The 22,917-nt window shown below is 37.9% G+C and overlaps 1 protein-coding gene across 7 annotated transcripts in view; it reads left to right on the plus strand.

Annotated features, from left to right (window-relative positions):
• ENOX1 (ecto-NOX disulfide-thiol exchanger 1) overlaps window positions 1-22,917 on the plus strand; it is a 568,173-nt gene that overhangs the window by 164,023 nt on the left and 381,233 nt on the right. For 6 of the 7 annotated variants that reach the window (XM_044249790.1, XM_044249789.1, XM_044249788.1 and 3 more), the window contains exon 3: window positions 11,645-11,791. The gene's annotated coding sequence lies outside the window, so the exon portion shown is untranslated. Of the gene's footprint in view, window positions 1-11,644; window positions 11,792-12,322; window positions 12,340-22,917 lie in introns of those variants that run through there. The other variant, XM_044249791.1, reaches the window with a different exon arrangement.

Below are 22,917 nucleotides of genomic sequence, written 5' to 3' on the forward strand. Positions count from 1 at the left end.
CTTCCTTGTTGCATTATCAGTAGAAATCACTTGGAGAGTCTAGACTTTAACTTCCACCTGGAAAAAATTAGGCATCCCTCTCTTTTCCTGCTCACATTGTGACAGAGAGACCTGTGGAGAGTCACCATTGCCCAGTGGTAATGAAGCTACTCCCAGCTCAGTGTCTTAGGAGACCTTATAGGGAGCCAGAACTTTGAAGTGTGACCAGCAGTAATGAGAAACTCCCACTTGTATCTCAATGGAGCAATAATGAGGTGTTATCCTCCCTTCCCCTATAAGATCAGTGTCAGAGAAGGCCAATTAAAACAGAGGTTTAAATAAGGTCCAGAGTCTCTGAGCTGGTGTCAAGTGAAAATTTCTCTTCATAAAAAGAATCAGGAAGATTTGAAATTGTATGAAAAAAAAAAAGATAATCAAGAGATGCCAACATTGAGGTGACTGTCAGAGTTATCTGACAAGGATTTTTTAAAAATTGAATTTAATATCTTTTCAAAGTTCCAAAATTCATTGTTTATGCACCACACCCAGTGCTCTATGCAATATGTGCCTTCCTTAATATCCACCACCAGGATCACCCAAGCCCACCCCTTTCCCCTCCAAAACACCCAGTTTGTTTCTCAGAGTCCATAGTCTCTTATGGTTTATCTCCCCCTCTGATTTCCCCCAACTCACTTCTTCTCTCCATCTCCTAATGTACTCTGTGTTATTCCTTATGCTCCACAAGTAAGTGAAACCATATGATTATTGACTCTCTCTGCTTGACTTATTTCCCTCAGCATAATCTCTTCTAGTCCCGTCCATATTTATATAAAAGTTGGATATTCATCCTTTCTGATGGAGGCATAATATTCCATTGTATATATGGAAAGCTATGTGTAGAAGAATGAAACTCAACCATTATTATACATAATACACAAAGATAAACTCGAAATGGATAGAGGACCTCAATGAGAGGCAGGAATCTGTCAAAATCCTAGAAGAGAATATAAGCAGTAACCTCTTTGACATTGGCCACAGCAACTTCTTTCAAGACATGTCTCCAAAGGCAAAGGAAACAAAAGTGAAAATAAACTTTTGGGACTTCATCAAGATCAAAAGCTTTTGCACAGCAAAAGAACAGTCCACAAAACAAAGAGGCAACCCATAGAATGGGAAAAAAATATTCACAAATGACACTACAAAGGGCTGATATCCAAGATCTATAAAGAACTCCTCAGATTCAACACTGACAAGAATTTTAAAGCACCCATGATAAAAATGCTTCAACAAGTAACTACAAATACACTTGAAATACATGAAAAATTAGAAGGCCCGAGCCTTTAAATAGAAATAGAAAATAGAAATAGGAAGTCTCAGTAAGGAAATATAAAATATGGAGAATAACCATAGGGAGTTTTTAGAACTAAAAATACAAAACCTAAAATAAGGATGGGCTCAACAGCAGAATGGAAAGGATAGAGGAAGGAACTAGTGAAGTGGAAGACAAAATGAGATAAACAAACTTCATCTCACCAGTACAGAGAAAATGGAATAAAAATCAAGGAACATAGTCTCAGGGACTTGTAGGATTATAATAGAAATCTAATATATATGTCATTGTAGTACCAGAAGGAAAGGAGAAAGAGGACAGTGCTAAAAAAAGTACTTGGAATTATAATAGGGGGGAAAGAAGATACAATGCCTGAAAACTTGCTAAATTTGGCAAGAGGTATAAACCTAGATTCAAGAAGCTGAGAAAATCCCAAACAGAATAAACAAATAAATCCACACCAAGCTATATTAAGTTTATGAAAACTATTTTCAAGTAAACTTGAAGGCAGAAAGAGAAATGACACCTTACCTACAGGAGACAAACAGACACACAGCACATTTCTGATCAGAGACCATGGAAGCCGGAAGGAAATGACACAGTATTTTTGAAGTGCTGAAAGAACTATGAACCATAACATAAATCCAGTGCAAATATCCTTTAGGAATAAAGAAGATATCAAGACATTTTCAGGAAAAGGAAAACTAAAAGAATTAGATATTAGCAGACCTCCTCTAAAAATAAAATGTGGCTTGAGGAACTTCTCTGAACAGAAAGGAAACTGCAAAAAAGGAACTTTGGGAAATCAAGAAAACGTGGTAGGCAAAAGTATGGGTAAATACGTTAGACTTTCCTTCTCTTGAGGTTTATAAATTATAGTTGGTGGTTGAAATGAAAATTATAATACTGTCTGATGAAGGTTCTTTTTTTTTTTTCTTTTTTTTTTCTGATGAAGGTTCTAAATGAATATAGAAGAAATATGTAATACAATTATATTTTAAATAGAGAAGGGGAAGGGACATAAAAGTAATAAGTTTCCTGTACATCACTTGAACAGGCAAAAATAGGTAAGTTACGTATATGCGTAATACCTAGAGCAGCCACCAGTAGATTATACAAAGACATATTCCAAAATACTAGATAAATCAAAATGGAATTCTACAATACCATCTAATCCACTTGAAACATAATAACAAACAAAAACTAGAACAGAAAATAAAAAATAAGATGGCAGACCTAAGTCCTACTGTATCAATAATTACATTAATAGAGATAATCTAAAACCAACAGAGACATAAATTTTCAGGGTGGATTATATAAACCAACTATATGCTATCTGTAAGAAACTCACTTCAAATATAACAATGAGAAAAAACCAAGTGTAACAATTAGACATGTTGAAAGTAAAAGGTTTAAGAATTTATATACAAAGTCATGCAATTACATATATATATTATGCAAATGCTTAAAGGCATTCAAGATTATATTATTAGATAATGTAGACAAAGAAAATTGCCAGAGACAGAGCTAGACATTATGTAAAAGGGTCAGTCCACCAAAAAGACCTAACAATCCTAAATGTAACTACACCAAACAACAGAGCTACAAAATATGTGAAATAAAAACTGATGGAACTGAAGGGAGAAGTCAACATATCCATAATTATAGGTGTACACTTCAACACCCCTTCCTTCACACTTCACATAAAATCAGAGAGGATAGAAAAATTCACAACAAAATACACTACCTAATAATAGCAAAGTACATATTCTTTTCAAGTACCTATTGAACATACACCACAAAAGACCTCATTCTGCATCATAAAACAATCTTACAAATTTAAAAGAATTGATACCATATAGAGTATGTTTTCTGACCCCAATAAAATTAAACTAGAAATCAGTAACAGAAAGATAATGTGATCTAATGCATTGAAACTAACTGACATTTTTCTAAATAATCCAGGGGTCAAAGAAGTGTCAAGGGAAATTCAAAAATACATTAAACTAAATGAAAATGAAAATGCAACATAACAAAATCTGTGGATAGCAGCCACTACTGTTGTGAGAAGAAAATGTATAAGCATAACCTCATGTATTAAAAATGAAGAAATGTCTTAAATCAATAATCTAAGTTCCCATCTGAGGAACCTATAAAAAGAATAGCGGTCTAAACCCAAAGCAATCAGAAGAAAGAAAAGAATAAAAATAAAGTTAGATATCTATGAAATTAGGGGCACCTGGGAGCCTCAGTCAGTTAAACATCTGCCTCCAGCTCAGGTCATGATCTGTGAGGAGCCTGCTTCTCCTCTCCCTCTGCCTGCCGCTCCACTTGCTTATGCTAGTCTCTCTCTCTCCTTCTCTCTCTCTCTGTAAAATAAAATAAAATCTTAAAAAAAAAAGCTTAAACCTTAAAAAAAAATCAATGAAATTGAAAACAGGGAAGCACTAGAGAAAACGAAATGAAAAAACTTCTTTGTAAAGATCAATATAATTGACAAAACTTTAGCAAGAATGACAAGGAGAAACACAAATTACTAATATCAGGATTGGAACAGCAGATATCACTGCAGGTCCTGCAGACATCAAAAAGAAATAAAGGTAATATGAACAGTTTTACCCACATGAATTTACAAACTTAGATGAAAGATATCAAGTCCTTAAAAAAACACAAAAATCACCCTATATGAAGTAGATAATTTGAATAGTCCTGTACCTATTAAGAAAATGGGATTCATAATGTGAAAGCTTTCCCAAAAGAAATCTCCAGGCTCAGCTGGTTTCACTGGAGAGTTTTATTGCACACTTCAAAGAAGTAATAACAATTCTGCACAGTCTCTTCCAGAAAATAAAACAGAAGGGAAGCCTTCTCAATTTATTAGATAAAGCTCATATTGCTCTAATACCAAAACCAGACAAAAACAGTACAAAAAAAAGAAAAACCCATGCCAATATCTTTTATAAACAGACATGCAAAAATCCTTAACAAAAGAGTAGCAAATAAAATTCAGCAATATATAGAAGAATTATAAATCATGACCTAGTGGGATACATTCCATGGATGCAAGGATGGTTCAATATTTGAAAATCAACCTCTGTGATCCACTATATGAACAGGTTAGAGAAGACACATGACCATATCAACTGATACGGAAAAAGCATTTGACAAAATTCAACACCTATTCACAGTAGACTTTCATAAAAAACAGGAATAGAAGAAATTTTTTCAATTCAATATATAACATTCTTCAAAAGATTGCTACAAATAACATTATAGTTAAAGGTGAAGAATTTGGGGCACCTGGGTGGCTCAGTGGGTTAAAGCCTCTGCCTTCAGCTCCGGTCATGATCTCAGTGTCATGGGATGGAGCCCCATACTGGGCTCTCTGCTTGGCAGGGAGCTTGCTTTCCCCCACCCCCCGCCTGCCTCTCTGCCTACTTGTGATCTCTGTCTGCAAATAAATAAATAAAATCTTTTTTAAAAAAAGGTGAAGGATTTAATATTTTGAGGTTTTTTTATTTTTTTCATTTCTTTTTTTTTTTTTTTAAAGATTTTATTTATTTATTTGAGAGAGAGATACAGTGAGAGAGAGCATGAGCGAGGAGAAGGTCAGAGAGCGAAGCAGACTCCCCGTGGAGCTGGGAGCCTGATGTGGGACTCGATCCCGGGACTCCAGGATCACGCCCTGAGCCGGAGGCAGTCGTCCAACCAACTGCGCCACCCAGGCGTCCCTATTTTTTTCATTTCTTATAAACATACAGTATATTTTTATCCCAAGGGGTACAGGTCTGTGAATCGCCAGGTTTACACACTTCACAGCACTCACCATAGCACATACCCTCCCCAATATCCATAACCCCACCCCCCTTCTCCCAACCCCCCTCCCTGCAGCAACCCTCAGTTTGTTTTGTGAGATTAAGAGTCACTTATGATTTGTCTCCCTCCCAATCCCATCTTGTTTCATTTATTCTTATCATGCTTAGTGAAATAAGTCAATCGGAGAAAGACAACTATCATATGATCTCCCTGATATGAGGAAGTGGAGATGCAACATGGGGCATTATAAGGGGGTAGGAGAAGAATAATACTTTGTTTTTAAGATTGAAAACAAGGCAAGGATATTTGCTTTCAGCACTCTTATGTAACAGAGTGATACAAAGCAAGCAAAGGGGAAAAAGGCACACATATTGAGAAGGAAGGAATAAAAACTGTCTTTATTTGTAGATGATATGACTTGTGTACACAGTAAATATCTAAGAATTTGTAAAACAAAAAACCCAGAACTAATAAGTGAGTTCAGGAAGGTCACAGCACAGGCTAAACATACAAAAATCAATTTTATTTTTGTGTACTAGCAATGAATATTTTGACACAGAAATTTAAAAATACAATGTCACAATTGCTCAAAAAAGAGAAATAGTTATAAACCTAAGAAAACCATACAAGACTTGTATGCTGAAAAATACACAGTTATTGTAAAAGAAAAAAGTTCTAAATAAATGGAAAGACATGCCATGTTCACAGAGTGGAAGATCTGTATTCTCCCGAAGGTGATATATAAGTTTTGACAGCAATTTCCTCTCAAAAGCTCAAGAAGATTTTTATGGATGTTGACAGGATTATTTTTAATTTTATATGGAAAAGCAAAGGATCTAGTTTAAGAATTTTGAAGAAAAGCAAAATAAAATGGAAGGAATTGGTCTGCCCAATTCCATGATTTATTACATAGCCACTATAATCAAGACTGTAGTATTGGTGGAAGGATAGATACATAGATCAATGGAAGAGGACAGAAAACCCAGATAAGGCCCCACACAAATATGCACAAATAACTTTTGATAGAGGTTCAAATGAAATTCATGGAGATAGATAACCTTTTAACAAATCGTGGTGGAGCAATTGGAAATTCATAGGCAAAAATTAACCTCAATTGCAGTCTCAACATAGTATGCAAAATTAACTCAAAATGATCATAGACTTAAAACTACAAAACTATTAGAATAAAATAGAAAATGTTGGGGATTTAGGAATAGACAAAGAATTCTTAGACTTGACACTGAAAGCATGATTCATAGAAGGAAAAATCAATGTATCAAACTTAATTATTATTAAATATTTTTTTTAACTCTGCAAGAGTGTTGGGAAGACGAAAATGTAGGTTCCAGACTGGGAAAAATATTTGCAAACCACTTAACTGGGAAAAGACTAGTACCTTAGAATATATGAAGAACTCTCAAAAGTCAATAATAAAAAACAATCCAATTAGAAAATGGGGAAGACATGAAGAGACATTTTACTGAAGAATATATGTAGATGGTCAGTAAACATGTGAAAAGATGTTGGACATCATTAGTCATTATGGAAATGCAAATTAGAATCACAAAGATGTTTCACTATAAACCTGTTAAAATAGCTAAAATAAAAACTAGTGACAACATCAAATGCTGGCAAAGATGCAGAGAAACTGAATCACCTATACAATCCTGGTAGGAATGTTAAATGATACAGCCACTTTGGAAAACCAGTTTGGTGATTTCTTAAAAAACTAAGCATTGCAACTGATCACAGGGAATGATCACAGGGAAACCTATAGGCAAATGTTTGTAGCATGTTTATCTGTAATAGCCAAAAAATTGGAAGCAACCCAAATGTCCTTCAAAGGTCCTTTGGTCTCAGGGTCCTGGGATCGAGCCCCGCGTCGGGCTCTCTGCTCAGCAGGGAGCCTGCTTCCTCCTTCTCTCTCTCTGCCTGCCTCTCTGCCTACTTGTGATCTCTCTCTATCAAATAAATAAATAAATAAATAAATAATCATTTTAAAAAAAAAAAAGGTCCTTTGGTTAACGAACTGTGATACATACATGCCATAGAATAGTACTCAGCAATAAAAAAGGAATGAACTGTTAATACAGGCAACAACCTTGGTGAATCCGCAGAGAATTATGCTGAGTGAAAAATGCCAATCTCAAAAAGTTACATTCTACATGACTCCCATTTATGTGACATTCATTTTTTATTTTCTATTTTGTTTTAGAGATTTCATTTATTAGCAAGAAAGAGCATGATTGGAGGCATGTCAGGGTAGAGGGCAAGTCTCCCTGCTTCCACTGAGCAGGGAGATTGACATGGAGCTTGATTCCAGAACCTGAGCCACACACGATAGTATCCTTATAACATTCATTTTTTAAAAAACAAGGTTATTGAAATGGAGATGAGACAAGTGGGTTCCCAGGGGCTACAATGGGATAACGGAGATAAGTGGGTATGACTATATAAGGGCAACATGAACATTTCTTGTGATGGATGAATTCTGTATATTAACTGTTTCAGTGAAAATATATCTTGGTTGTAATATTATATTGTAGTTTTGCAAGATGTTACCATTGGGGAAAACTAGGTAAAGGGTACAGTTTATGTCTGTATTATTTCTTACAAAGGCATGTATCTATACTTACTTCAAAATAAATAGTTTTAAAAATATACATATAATTTGATCCTGAATTGTACTTCTGAGATTTAGCCATAGATCGTCATTTCAGGTCTAGTTATAATAGCAAAGATTACAAAGAGTGTGTTAGTTCATCAAGGGATATAGGTTTTAAATAAATTCATATAATGCAGATGTTACAAAGAATGAGATAGCACAAATACACTGATTCATATAGAAATGCACACTCCAAAACCATGCTTTGGTACATTATTTTAATGACATATTAATATACCCAAGTGTTTATATTTACACTTTTATATGCAGGGATTACTTTTGGAATGCTAGACAAGTGACTCAAAACCATGGGTGACCTTGAGGAGCTGTGTGTCTGGTGGGCAGGTGTGAATGAAGCCTTATTTACTATCTATATACACTCTTGTTTCTCTTGAATTTTGTACTTTGTATTTCTATGACCAACTGAAGAATATATGAGCATGTTTAAAAAAAAAGAGAGAGAACAACCAGAGACTCAAGTATGCACACACACACATATATACATGGGAATTTAGTATATAATAAAGGGAGCATTTTATGACAGTAGGGGGAAAAGATGTGTTATTTTATAAAAGATCTTAGGAAAACTGCCTAGCCATTAAGGGAGGATGAACAGTCATATAACTACTTAACTCTTTATATCCAAATGAATTCCAAATGACATGAATATATAATTGTAAACAATGAAAAAATATTAGGTAAACATTTCATCATCTTGGGATAGGAAAAGTTTTTTGAAAGCATGGCACCAGCAATGTAATCACAAAGGAAAAAGATTGACAGATTTAATATATATATATTAAATATGTATAAGTTTATTCTTTTGTATGCCTATAAGTGTCCAAATATATAAACTACATCAAAAGATATGACACTGCCCCTCAAGAAGAGAATAGAAAATAAATTGTGGTATATTTGCATAGTTAGTTACTACACAGCAACAAAAATGAATGAACTATAGGAGCAGCACGGATAAATTTTGTGGATTTGATGTTGAGCCAAAGAAGCTATTTACAAAACCAGTCTGTGGCATTAAATGTCAGGAGGGTGGTTCACTTTCAAGAGGAAGGATAGAGTCGCGACTGGCCGGGTGGACATGAGTGGGCTTCCACGACTCTGCTCATGTTCCATATCTTAGGTGGGAGTACAGGGGTATGTTTGCTTTGTGATAGGTCATTAAGCTGTATACTATTCCATATGCATATTTTACTTCAAGAAAACAGTTTTAGGGGCACCTGGGTGGCTCAGTTAGGTAAGCAACTGCCTTCGGCTCAGATCATGATCCCAGAGTCCCAGGATCGAGTCCTGTATCAGGCTCCCAGCTCCATGCGGAGGCTGCTTCTCCCTCTGACCTTCTCCCCTCTCATGCTCTTTCTCACTGTCTCTCTTTCAAATAAAAAAATAAAATCTTTTTTTAAAAAGCAGTTTTAAAAACATACAAACAAAAACATAACACTTTTTGATTTCCCTATTTGTGAAGACTTTTTTTTTTATTGAAGTTGTCTTTTGATGGTACCATAAATGATAAAACTTCTCAGAAGGCAAACTAGTGATGTGTTTCAAAATTTTACTTAACAATTTCTATTAAGGGAATTTGTCCTAAGGATACAGTGAGAAAAATATAAGAGGAAACATCTATAATGATTTTCATAATAGCTTTATTTATAAAAATGAAAAATCAGAAGCAAACTAAATGCCCAACATTGAAAGATTATTTAACTAATAATGATATGTAAGGAATATATACCAATTTGCTAAATATACCAAGCAGGGAGATGTTTCCTTGTGTAGAATGCAATACAAATAGTTTGGTGAATGAAGTAACAATTTTAGATCACTACATTTTTTTTTTTTAAGATTTTTATTTATTTATTTGACAGAGAGAGAAATCACAAGTAGGCAGAGAGGCAGGTGGGGGAGGGGGGAAAGCAGGCTCTCCACTGAGCAGAGAGCCAGTTGCAGGGCTCAATCCCAGGACCCTAAGATCATGACCTGAGCTGAAGGCAGAGGCTTAGCCCACTGAGCCACCCAGGCACCCCAGATCTCCACATCATATGTAAACACATTCACACACACTTAAATATACATACTCAAAATCATATTTTAAAGAACATCTATAGCTAAATAGTTTGAGACATTAGTCATGAAAATGTTAACAAAATTTATCTCAGTTTTCCTGTGTATTTTTTTTCTTTTTTCAGTTTTATCTTTCATTTCTATAAAAACAAGGAAGCACAGGGAGATATGACTTTATAATACCTGAAGAAAATAATAAAACACAAGTAAACAAAAGTGCCAGAACAGCCTTTTTGTATATTTCTTAGAGTTATTTCCACCCCCCACCCAGCACTATTCAGGGGTTTTAGTTATAATGGGAGAAAAAGAAGGGAAGATAGAGAAATATAAATCAACTGTATATTTGTTAAGTTTAATCGTGTTACAAGATAACATTGAAAGATATGAATCTTAAAATGTTACAAAGAACTTCTCTTATATATGAGTAGAATTATTTCTAGGTCATCCTTCAATAGAGTTATTTTCATTTATAGATTGAATGATCATGATATAATTCTAAGTATTTTCTAGTGTATTGGAAAAACTTAAAAAGTGGTATATTACAAACTTAAAAAGAATTTTCATAATTAATTAGACCAGGTTTTATGAAGTTTTAAAGGTATATAATTTTTGAGTCTGCCTTTAAGAAAAAGAACAAAATTTTTAATACAGTGTTATTTACTGTCTCTTGGAAAGGCATGTGGAAATGGAGGGTCCTAGCACTTAAAAGTTCCTTTTACTTCATGTTAAATTCACCTAGTTAGACACATAATTCATGTTTAATTCACCTAGTTAGACACATTTCTTATGCCCTGTTTCCCTTTTAGGGGGAATTATTGCTCAAAATTGTTAAATTATGACAACACACCTATTTGTTAATAAAGCAATTTAAAGATGTCTTGAAGACTGATTCATTAAAATACAAAGGAAAAGAATACATATTTTAAGTCTTACTGTGGAAGGTTGTTAAACTTATTGACGCTTCAAGGCCCTATACATAGAATAATTGGATTTACTTATTTCTTCTATTTTAAAGTAAAAATTCATTCAACGAATAAGTACTTGATTAATTTTATTTATTTATTTATTTATTTATTTATTTATTCCAGAAATAGCCCCACACTTATAGAAACTGTACCCCTCCTCCGAATTCTAAAATTTGGCTTCAAAATATATTCAGATTTCACTTCAGAGCTTCTTGAACTTGAACACACGCTCTGCATTCAGGTCACGCGGGGATCTTGTTGAAATGCAGGTTCTGATCCAGTAGGTCTGGAGTGGGGTCTAGCGCCGTGCGTGTTTTCGGGGAGCTGGGTGGGAAAGCGCTGCCACGGGTCCGCAGACCACACCTGCTGTAGAGCGAGTCCCCACCCCTTCCAACCTGTATGCGGCAACCCCTCGTCAGAAGCCGGAAGGTACCTCCATGCCTCAACATGGAAGGTGCCAGGGAATGTTCCAGGCTGTGGTCTTACAGGCGGCTGGCGAGCACATAAGTGGGAACGCAAATATAGGACCTGGATTGCTTGAAGCGCCTGACACGGCTGAGGACTGTGGGTGAGTGGAGGTGGACTGAGAGCCAGAAAGCAAGCCCTTGAGAGGAGGATAAGCCCTCCTCTTCCTGCACTCCTTTGAGGAAGCGGTCTGAGTAAAGGAGATGGGCAGACTCTTGTCGTTGGCAGCCTGCCTTCAGAAGCCCCGGGGAAGGCGGGGAGTTCGTCTTGCAGGAGTTCAAGAGTGTAGAGGAAGACCCTCAGAATTGTTCAACTCCAGTCACACACATGCGGTTGCTTCCATTTCAGGGTTTAGGGCGTGCTGTGTGGAGCCACAGTCCTCCCAGCAGGCGGCCTGGCCCACCTGTGACCTGTGACCTGTGACCTGTGACCTCTTCTGGGAAGTCTCCTCAGGAGCTGAGGGCGTCCGGCGTTCCCTAGTTTCCTCGCTCCACGGTAAAGCCTTGGCATGGTGTTTTTGACCTTGCGCTCTTGTGCGGTGAAGCGCCTGCACGTCCTTGGTGGGGCGATGCGGGGGTGCGGAGCTCTGAAGAGGCGCCTTCCGGTATCCGCGACTCCCGCCATCACAGACATAGGACTTGTTACTGTCAGGGAAAACGAAGAAAAGCACGAAATGTGCTGTGGCTCCTAATTTTGGTACTTTTCATCCCTAGGAGAGCTGATGCATGTATTTTTGTCTGTGGTAAAAACACACAAACATAGAACACGATGTTTGCCTTCTTAACGCGTCCTGAAGTGTTCAGTCCGGTACTGTTAACCCTCCGTACAATACTGTACAGAGCTCTAGAACTTTGTGTTCATCTTATAAAGCTGAAGTTCTATAGCCTTTGAGACTCCCTGTTTCCTTTTACCCCTAGCCCCAGACCTATGATACTTCCTGAACCTCACAACCTGCAACCAACCATCACTCTACTTTCTGTCCCTTGGAGTTGGACTCCTTTAAATACGGCGTGGAAGTGGGATCGTGGAGTATTTGTCTTTCTGTGAGTGGTTTATTTCACCTCAGTCTTCATCCATGTTGTAGCATGGGTCAGCGTTTCGTTTTTTATGGTCAAGTCGTGCTCTAGTGCATGTATATATATACTCCATTTTCTTTATTCGTTCCTCTGTGGATGGCCTTGTCGGTTGTTCTCAGCTTTTGGCTATGGTGAATAATGCTCCTGTGAATATGGGTGTGCAGGTATCTCTCTGAGATCCTGATTTCTGTTCTTTTGGATACATACCCAGATATGGGATTGTTTGGTCATATGGTTGTTCTGTTTGTAGTCTTTTTGAGGAATCTGCATCCTGTTTTCTTCATCAGCTGCACCATTTTACATTCATTTACAGAACACTTGCTATTTTGTTTGTTTATATTTTATAATGGCCATCCTAACAGGTGTGAGGTGATGTATTTTAAATATAATAATCTCGAACTAGTAACATACAAGAGTATGGGTGTAATCCATTTGGGCTACATTTGTGTTTTCACCTCTAACATTTTCTGCTACTGTTAACTAGGTGGGCCACTGAGATTTACTTTGTTGGCCCTTCCTATCTGTAATACACACATTCTTATTCAAAATGAGCCTGTGTGGGACATTAGTCTCTTCTCTGTCACTGCCTCACAGAGGTCAGCTTTGAGTAGTTGCAGTGGGTTTTCTTTGGTTTGTCTTCCTATGGTCACCCTGCCCTATGAAACAAATTACCAAGAATTCTTAAAAATAGTGAATTGGGGTAAATCGGAGGGAGAGACGAAGCGTGGAGACTGTGGACCTGAGAAACAAACTGAGGGTTTGGGAGGGAGAGAGGTGTGGGGATGTGGGAGCCTGTGGTGACTATTAAAGAGGGCATTATTGCATGGAGCACTGGGTTTGGTGCATAAATAGTGAATCTTGGAACACTGAAAAAAATAAGATGTTAGGAAATAAATAAATAAAGCTCTTTCACAAAAAAAAAAGTAAAAAGTAAAAAAATAAAGTATTAACATTCATATGTGAGGATGGCTATTGACAGTGATTGACTAGGTATGAATGACTAAAAAAAAAAAACTATGCAGAATTGGCAAAAAGGAAAAGAAAGTGTTCACCCCAAATGTGACATCAGAATCTTGGGGATATTTTAGGGAATCTGTTTATGACACCAGTGCATGAGTCTGGCAAGCAATGTGACATTGCTGAAACTCATGAAGAAGAGCAAGGTCCCATGCCAGGGGTAAGCTCAGACCTCTGGGCAGAGCTCCCAACTGCTGGGAGGTTTACTTGTTTTGCACCCTTTACGAAGTAATTGGTTGTTAAGTCACATTCTGTGGTTGCTTTACAAAGTGGCTTTACAAAAGTAGCAATACTGGGATGCATTAGAAATGATGATTTAAGATTGAACTGGCTCTGTTGAAATAACCTAAATTACATGCTGTAACATTGTTTTTCCCAAGTGGCTAAAATCACTGACTTAAGATATTTAGAATGTCAGAAACGTATATTCTTAATAAGCTTGGAAAGTCTTCCATACTTCAGGGAGTATCATAGGTCTTCATCATCATCTAAGTAGGCCTCTGAGACCACATGGGCTGTGACTTGATTTCTCTCATTATGAATAAATACAAAATGACTGATGCATTCTGACATCCGGACGGGGCTGGACCAGATGTGAGACTGAGTCATAGTTGCGCGTTCCTTGCTTCAAATCCTTCAGTGTACATTTAGCATCTAACATTTAAACATTTAGACTGAAGGATTATTCTTCTTAAGTAAGGTAATTCTTGATGCCTAACAGATGGATCTGTCAAGCATGTGCGTGTCTGGGTACATGGAGCTAGATTCGGGAATGGCAGCTTCCCCGGGCATCACTGTATACCAGTGGAATATCATTAGTGTAGACAGTAAACATGGCACCTGTCAACTCAGATTTCTACATGAAACACTCAGGTGGTTGGTAAGACAATATTTATTCCAACTCCCTCATAGGGACGGGGAACAAGTTAACATTAAGAATTGTTTCCACTGTTGAACTATCTCTATTGAATATTTTCATAACAATAGTGAAAACCTCTTGGCATTGCCTAATTGCCTCTTTTAAATATTTTGCAGAGTGTTACAGCAAGCCACACCACTATCTTAGTTTGGAATCACTCAATTTTGGCAATCGTCAGTCAGTTGAAATTCTTATACTGAATGTTACATTGTATAGGTCTGTTTATTAGAAATGAGTGGTTTAGTTTTGAACATTTATTTCATTTTATTGAGGGATAATTGTAACATCATATTAATTTCAGGTATACAACTTAACGATTTGATATATGTATATATTACAAAATGATCACCATAATAAGTCTAGTTAACATTTATTAACATATTTAATTATAATTTTTTCTTGTGATGGAGATTTTTAAGAAGTACTCTTTAAACAACTTCCAAATATATATTATAGTATTATTAACTACAGTCACCATAGCATTTATTTATTTTTTCTATCTAAAAGTTATTAGTGTGCTTTCCAAGAATTTTTGGGTTTGGTAAATCATAAAAGGAAGCTGAACTGAAAAAAGGACCATGGAAAAGTGGAAAATGTTTTGACAATATGAAAGTAAACAAACAAAAGAACTTTGAAAGCCATTTTGTAACTTTGTATCTGTGTACTTTACCATTGCCCTGGTAAGTATGAATAACTAATTCTGTCTAGTAATGAGAGACCAACTATAGATACACACACTTCTGTTAATACAAAATAACTTTCTCCCAATTCCACTTCATAAATGTTTAGTAATACTTGAAAAATAACAGTTTGAATGGTTACCAAATTAGCCTTTCTGAGGACACTGTCACGATTTAATCTCTGTTTGGCAGATTGTGTGTGGGTGTGTGTGTGTGTGTGTGTGTGTGTGTTGGAGACAGAGTCACATGTGTGAGCTAATACAAGCATGTAGAGTTGAATACACAGCACAGGAAAAGTACTCACATGCATGTGAGATGGGTTCCAGTTTGAGAAGGCTAGAATTTATTTATCACCTGCAAATTTCACAAAAACTTGACATAAATACCAAGAGCACTTTGCCTTTATAATACGACATTGGAGAAATATCTGGGCTCTGTCCTGATAGCCAGGGCAAATGGTTGATATCATGCATTAAGAATGGGCACTTTGCAGTTCTCAGCATTTGGAACTCTGCCATGTAAATCTGAAATGGGTTGAAGTGGAATGCTAGGATTTTCATATAGTTATTAGAGGGTGCAAAATTTCAGAACCTGTTGGAGGGATCATAGGAAGTTAATTTCTGAGAAAACAATGTTACTAGTAAAAGATATGTTTGGATCAGAGACTGTAATTTACCTGGGTCTTATCTGGATGAACAGGAGATGGGAAAAATCTTAACATAATGAATGTGATGGAGTAATGTGTTTCTGTGTTAGTAATAGTCATTTTTGATATTTGGGTTGAGGTACATTCTTGTGTCATAGTAATGTAATAGTTATTACTTTTTAATGCTATTATAATATGTGTACTAGCTTTTTTTTTTTTTTAGATTTTATTTATTTATGTATCAGAGAGAGAGGGCGAGAGAGCGAGCACAGGCAGACAGAGAGGCAGGCAGAGGCAGAGGGAGAAGCAGGCTCCCCGCAGAGCAAGGAGCCCGATGCGGGACTCGATCCCAGGACGCTGGGATCATGACCTGAGCCGAAGGCAGCTGCTTAACCAACTGAGCCACCCAGGCGTCCCTATGTGTACTAGCTTTAATGAGAGCCTGCAAAGAGATGAATATAAAAAGATTTCATGACATGGTTTATGTTACAAATAAGAGCTTTTTTTCAGTTGCAAGTGTAGAGGTGTATGGGGAGAAATAATCAGATGCTACATAAAGTGTCACACTTTATGATTGCTTTACTTTTTAGACATGAACCTCAGGCTTTCATCCCCTCTATAGGTTTGCCGTCCTTGGATGAGAGGAAGCAGCACTGGAATGGTAGTAAGGCTGCTTCTAGAAAGTTTGAGTTGTATATCCATGCTAACACAGCTGAGACCCAGTGTTATCCATTATCACCAAAACACAAACTATTTATAAAAATATAAATAACACAAAAGTGACTATTTTATTAAATGAAACCACTGGGTGGAGAAAATTTATGAAAACAATAAGGCACTTCTAAGCTATCAGACTGAACAGCTACAAATGAGTTATTACAAGCATAATGATTGTCTTATGCAGGGGTTAAAGAAAACAAAGCTTTATTCACAGATATGCACCAATAAAAAGTGATGGATGGTGACCACATGGTTTGTTGACCACAAAGAGGAGCAGTATCTATGCGGATCAACCTGATGGTCTCAGAGACTGGGGGCAGTGTCAGATCAAAGATTGGCCCGTGAATGGGAAATGGGTCCTTGCATTTACTGAGCGCCTGCTCTGTGACAGCTCTCTGCTAGGCATTTAATGCACGTTGTAATTTGAGAAGAACAAAGAGCATGATGAATAGTCTAGTAATGGACAGAGATTAGAAGGGCTGGTGCAAGCCTCCTGGAAATTCAAGTGATAAAAAGGAGGTGGGGAGCTGACACTAATGTCAGAGAAGAGGCTTAGCAATAAGAAATAACAGGCCAGTTCTGGGTGCTTGGAAGGAAGGGTGCTCAGCAGAAGGCTTCAGCCACTTCTTGTGCCTTAGTGGTGACTAAAGGCAGTTTTATACTTATTCAAAGCACATTTACCTTACAGCATGTCTTTAGTTTATATCTGGGTTGGGAAAAATAGGAAAACACCAGAAAGCAGAGGGACATCAGGGGTGTTTATATCCATCTGTCTGTTCCTTCCATTCATCTATCTGTCCATCCATCTGCCCAATTCAGGAAGGCAGAAAACAGATGGATAGCTAGCGGTTACTTTTTCTGGAGTTACCAGTATAGGTAACTATTAGAGTTAACAGTTCTTAGTTAACATCTGTGATCAGTGGCCCTTAGTGTCTGTGACCCATTGGCTTCTCACTATACCTGTGCATATCGTGTGGCCCAGGACATCAGTTGATGTTTGTAATGCTGACCTTAAGTCACTGAGGAAATAATTCAATATAATATTCAATAGACCCTTTTTTTAAAAAAAACATTTTATTTATTTGACAGAGATCACAGGTAGGCAGAAAGGCAGGCAGAGAAGCAGGCCCCCTGCTGAGCAGAGAGCCCAACACCGGGGGGGGGGGGCTCGATCCCAGGACCCTGAGATCATGACCTGAGCCGAAGGCAGAGGCTTAATGCATTGAGCCACCCAGGCACCCCCAATAGACCCTTTTAAAGAAGGTAGATACAAGTAAGATGTTATTTGAGAAAGATTTCCTTTTTTTTTTCCATGAAATTGATGATTCCTTGAGAGTAAGAAATCATCTCTTACTCATTTTTATATCCTTGACACCTAGCACAATGTTTTTCACATAGAAGGTAAAATATTTGTGACACTAACAGAATAGAAATAATTTAAGATTTGGGGGAAGAGATTTGCATTGTTTAAAATCCAGCATTCCCATTATCCGGTTACTCAACCAGAAATGGTATTTTGTCCTACCCATACTCCTGCCCATTTCTAATCCACAAAATAAGATGATTTTTCCATGTATTGAATTAAGGACTTGGTCATGGAAGTGTCTTTAGTAGCAAAGAGGATATGTTTCTAAGACATTTTTTGGAGTGTTGAACAGAGGAAGGTATTGTCAGGGCAGTGTCCTGTGAAGAACTGTTCTCCACCGTTCTGCATCACAGGTGCCAGGCACAGTCTCTCCTACTCATGCCTGTGCCTGCCTGGTTCTTAGCTCAGTGAGTTGGAATCTGCTAGCCCAAGTCTATACAATACCCTAAGCTCAAGGTGGGATTTAGAGAGATGTAAGTTAGGGTCAAGGACTATAGACCCTTCCTAAGATACCTCTACCTGAAGTATGGCCAAGGCATCCTCATCTCTACCTAGACCTATCATGCATCTCTGAAGAGACCTAATTTTCCTTTAAGAGAACTCATGCTGTGTGGTAGAAAGAGCTATAGGCTCTGGAGTCCATGGCCTAGGATTTCAGTGACCACATTTGCCCCATATGAACTATAACTCCATGAGCTTCAGTTTTCCTAATTATAAAATGAGTATTCTAATATTTTCCCTACAGGATTATTGGCCAGATCACAGGATTATTGTGTGATGCACTGGAGGGATTTCAAGGTGCTAAATGCGCACTGGGCCAGAGTTCTCTCTGTGACCAGACCAACTTTTGGTAGCTTTGCTCCCAAGGGTGTATTAATTTATTACTGCTGATACTGGTTGAAAAGTAGGGGAGTTTATAAGGAACATTTTACTAATAAGGTCTACAGTTACAAATTAGTTATTTAGGGTAAATTGGTAACTCCAAAGTAAGGAAAAAGAAAAAGTGTTATTCATAAGAGGGGAAGTTCTTCACACAAGAAACACAGACTATATACTCTTCTGCCAGTTCTTCTAGTACTTTGACTTTATTATCTTCGTTACAGACTCTCCCACCTTCTCAACAGAATCCTGACCACCTCCCTGGTATTCAGTTAGCTCACTAACACTTAGTATTTTCACTTAAATCTAGTCAAGATCCTACTAACACTTGTAAGTGGGTTAGCAGTGTTTCTCTCTCTGATAGCAACGTTTTACCACAGGGCTGTCCTTAGTGTGAGAGAGAGAATAGCATTTTTCCTCTGTAGGTTCTTGTCAGCTTGGTGGCCTTCAGAATTCCTGTTAAACTACTCCTGGGATCCTTAGAAAAATGATTTCACATTCTAAACAGTATATTTTAAGGGGGCTTAAACCCTTTCCTACAATGTTATACATAGGACACTGCATCACCCACAGTTTAATATTTGTTTTAACAAGTTGCTATAAAGATGAAAACCAGCTGTGTCATGCTTTTTGCAATTTACCATTTGCCTTTGTCAGTTAGAAGTATTTCCAGAGTCTAAGATTCACTAGCAATCCCTGTATCTTGTGTTCATGAGCCATGCAGGTGGCAAGAAGTCCCCTTTATGAACAGATGAAGTAAGCTCAGGGAAATGGCCCAACTATTCAAACCACAAAATGTGTTTATAGCACTTCTGACAATAACATTTCAGAGTTTTGGTGCTCTTTCAATTGGTTTGGTATACGAGATACAGTAAAATATTAATTCATTCAACAAATTTTTAGCTCCTATAATGTACAAAGCACTATAGGTCATGTGGAGAAGGCTCTGAGCGAAGCAGACAAAAACTCTGCTTCCTGAAGCATGTTTTTCTTTTTTCTTTTTGTTTTTTTGTTTTGTTTTATTTTGTTTTTGTAGGGGACTGCCAGATATTTCTGGGAGGAGAGTGTTATGCTACTTATTTGGCTTTCAGGGGGGAAAAAACGCTAATTATTAGTGTCTGATTTCAGACTATCTGGAGTTGGGGAGAGCTAAGAGAGGGAGCCAATAAACAGAGGAAATGAGTAGAATGTGTAACATGTCAGGTGGGGATTGGTAACTACAAGGATGATAAAGCAAAAAGGGGAGAATAGGGAATGTTTGGGGAGAGTTGCATTCCTAAATACGGTGATCATAGAATGCCTTGTGGAGATGCGTACACTGGGTAAAGGCCAGAGGAAGTGAGGGAACAAATGCAAATGTCTTGGAAAGCGAGTTCCAGACAGAGGGAACAGCAAGTGTGGGGCTTTGAAGTGCAAAAGCGATGGATGTATTCGGTGTGGGCGGGGAAGCCCTGAAGCCCACGCGACTGGACACCAGTGAGCAGGGATAGTGAGGGGCAGGAGACGACGTGAGACAGACCCATGCTGAGCCAGGCCTGCAGCGCCTTAGTAAGGGCTTTGCTCTTCCTCTGAGTGACAAGTCAGAAGGTCTTGGGCAGAAGAGTGACATGGTGTGATTAAACATTTCAGCAAGACCCCAGGTGGCTGCTCTCTTGAGAGTAAGTGGAGAAAGGGCCAGACACTGGGAGTTTCTTCAAGAGCCCATGAAATAGCTCAGGTGAGAGATGGCCGTGATTTGGACTAGGTGGTTAGATGTGGTCATCTTCTGGATTTATTGCATGCCAGAGCCAACATGATCTGTTCAGCAGATTGCATGTGTAGTGTGACAGGCAGAGGTGAGTCAGAGATGACTCTGAGGCCCTTGGTAACCACGTCAGTCAGTCAGACCTGAGCTTTTGTGTTTTGTTTTGAGGTCAGACTCAGATTCTCTTTCTGCCTGCTTTCCTCCCTGTTTGTTTCCCTTTGGACCAGACCTTGCTCATGGATGGTAAGCCCCCTGAAGGTAGGGATAGGGTATAGCCTAGCACAGAGCCTGCCACGTAGTCAGTACTCAGTAAATAGTTCTTTGAGTGAATGTTGACATACCTTTGTCCATGGTTCAGTTTCTGAAACTGTGAGGGCTAAATAATAATACTGAGTTTTGAAGAATAAATGGAAAAATGCTATGTCCAAGGTGCATTATACATTCAATGTACAGGAAACATTAATACATGGAAGCTGTAATTATTGTCCATATTCGATGCCGTTTAAAATGTTGGTAAATGTTTCGAATATCCACAAGGGAGACTTCTTAACAGGAAAAATAATCGTGGCAAATTTTCACCATTTCTTTTAAGACCATTTCACTAGGACCCATCCCGTAACTCAGAAATAGAAGACTCCCACGTCTAAAAGCCATAAAATCCAAATTATTTTAACAGCATTGCTGCAAATGGAGGGGATTTGACTTATCCATAATATTGAACTAGTGCACAAGCAAGAGAAGCATCCCCTAGGAACTTACCTTCCACACATCAATATTGCTTACTGTGATGATTGTGGTTTTAAAGTGGCACTTACTCTCGGCTTTTGGAATAAACATGGAAGGGCTGCAGTGGTGTCAAAAGTAGAAGAGCAGAGACTGAACGGTTTGAGAGACTGTGTCCTTCTGTTGTCATGGTAGCCAGAAGCTCCCAAATAGATCCTTTCCCCTTGCCCAGATGTTTAATGTGTGTAATAGCATGCCCTAAATGGTGATAGAGCCAGATGTAAATGTATAATGTCTTTTTTTTTTTTTTTTGTCCTTAACAGTTTAGAAAATCTTTTTAAAGCTCAGAGGTTGAATTTAGCTGAGAATAAGCAAGCGAGGATTTGGTAGAACATCTGTGTTTCGAAATCGGTATTTTCAAGCTATATATGAACACTCTGTTGCTTTTCCAGTCGAACTGGTTAATTCCACACATTCTGAAAAAGAATTCATAGATCCCATTAATAAGAGCACATCTGGTCATTGAGACTAGAGTTTAAAACTGTCAATATGAATCTTTCATTTTCCTGTGTACAGTAAAGAAAAAAAGAGACTCCAATTTGCAAGTAACTCCTAAAGTTGGTTGTTTGAAGGAAAAAACCTTTGCCGTGATTTTAGCTCTTCAGTAAGTGAAATTTTATATGCATATTTTATATTTTATTTCCACTAGTGTTTTATTTTTGTTTTACACAAGAAAACTGTTAGCCTGTATTTCCCGTGAAAGTACCTTGATGAAAGTAAAAAAATGTGGCCTCCCCTCGCCATTGACCCAATGACCCTATAAAGGAATGTTAACTGAGGACCGTCATACATGCTAAAAGAGCGGTTAGTTCTTCTTGAGAAAGAAAAATTTTAATGTTCAATTAATCTGTGTGAAGAACAATGAACATAAAAGTCTAATACATGGACAAAATAAAATATTTATTGCAGTTATATATTTTTTTCTGGTGACTGGAAGGTAAAAGAAGAAGAGGGAGAAGAAGGTTGTTTTCTTCTTTTAATAAGGAGATCAGAGTCAGATAGGGACAAAGAAGAGCGTAGGAGAAACTGAAGAGGAAGAAAATGTAAATAACTCCTATTTTCAATACATCATAAAACTCCTTTCTTCTCAAACCTTTACTCACTTGAGCCCTAGTTTTCCATCTCACTCAATCACAATATAAAATCCTGCCCACCAAACCCCATTCTGACGTGAATGTCACTCTCCCCTACCTGTGGCACCACTTTGTCCTCACCTGTGGGTCCAGACCAAGAAGGCTAGGCATCCCTGAATCATCTGGGATCTGTGTCCCCAACCCTCTCCTTTTCTGCTCTCCACACCCTTTCCTGCGGGATTGCCTGAGCTCTTCCTCTGGCAACCTTTTTGGTGTCCATTGCTCACTGTCGCAAAAGGAAGTGCCTCTCAAGGAAGTCTCTCTTCCTTCTCTTTTGGATCTGTGTAGAGTTCACCCCAGTGATCTCCCTAAGCAAATCTGTCCTTTCAGGGCAGTACAGATTAATAGTACTTCCTGCAACAGCAGAAATGTTGTATGTTTGTGTTGTCCAGCATGATTGCTAAGAGCCACTTGGAGCTACTTAGATTAAAATTAATTAAAATGAAATAAAAATAAGCATTTAATTCCTTAGTGACACTACCCACATTTTGGGTGCTCAGTAGCCACATAAGGCTAGTGGTTGCCAAACTGGATAGTGCAACTCTAGAGGCAATCCCGGGGTCCGTAGGAATGGGCCAATTCTGCTACCCGCCCCCAGGCTCAGCCCCAGGGAAACATGGTCTCAGAGGAAGGCCACTGTGCATGCAAAGCGACAGCA

This window comes from Neovison vison, chromosome 5, assembly GCF_020171115.1.
Source record: "Neovison vison isolate M4711 chromosome 5, ASM_NN_V1, whole genome shotgun sequence".
NCBI lineage: Eukaryota > Metazoa > Chordata > Mammalia > Carnivora > Mustelidae > Neogale > Neogale vison.